Raw genomic sequence first — 690 nt, forward strand, 5'->3', positions numbered from 1 at the left:
AAAAAAAAGACAACTGGAAGATCTAGACCCCAGCCCTGTCCCTACAGGGCCACCCAGGACAGACGAGGAGGGTCTCACTGGCCTTGTGCTCATAGCAGGGACAATCCTGCCCTTGTTTCATCCCAGCCATTCTGGACTCTCCCTCAAAGTGAGCGCTGAGGGCCTGTGTGTCCCATTTGCCCAGGGCTGGCCTCTCACATGTAGCTTTTGGCTTTAGGGGACACACTTTGGCTGGGTTAGGGAGATCTGGAAAACAGGCAGAGGACATAGCAGGGCTGGCATGTGTAAGGACTCAGACAGGGCGACAGTCTGCAGGCTGGAGTGTAGCTGACCAAGGGCTCCCTTGGGTATGTACCTGTTATCCGTGTGTCACCTACATGTGTTTTGTGTGTCTGTTGACACGTGTCTGTCAATGCTTGTATGTGTCAATGTCTATGCCTGTCTTGTGTGTGGTCTGAGTCTGTCTCGATGCGTGTCTGTTGATGCGTGTGTCCATTAGCATGCATGTCTGTTGGCGCACGTGTCTGTCTTGTGTGTCTTTCTTTTTTTTTTTTTTTTTTTTTGAGACAGAGTCTCACTCTTTTGCCTGGGCTACAGTGAGTGCTGTGGCGTCAGCCTAGCTCACAGCAACCTCAAACTCCTGGGCTCAAGCAATCCTCCTGCCTCAGCCTCCCGAGTAGCTGGGACTAC

This window comes from Propithecus coquereli, unplaced genomic scaffold (assembly GCF_000956105.1).
Source record: "Propithecus coquereli isolate 6110/MARCELLA unplaced genomic scaffold, Pcoq_1.0 Scaffold164, whole genome shotgun sequence".
In the NCBI taxonomy this organism is placed as follows: Eukaryota; Metazoa; Chordata; class Mammalia; order Primates; family Indriidae; genus Propithecus; species Propithecus coquereli.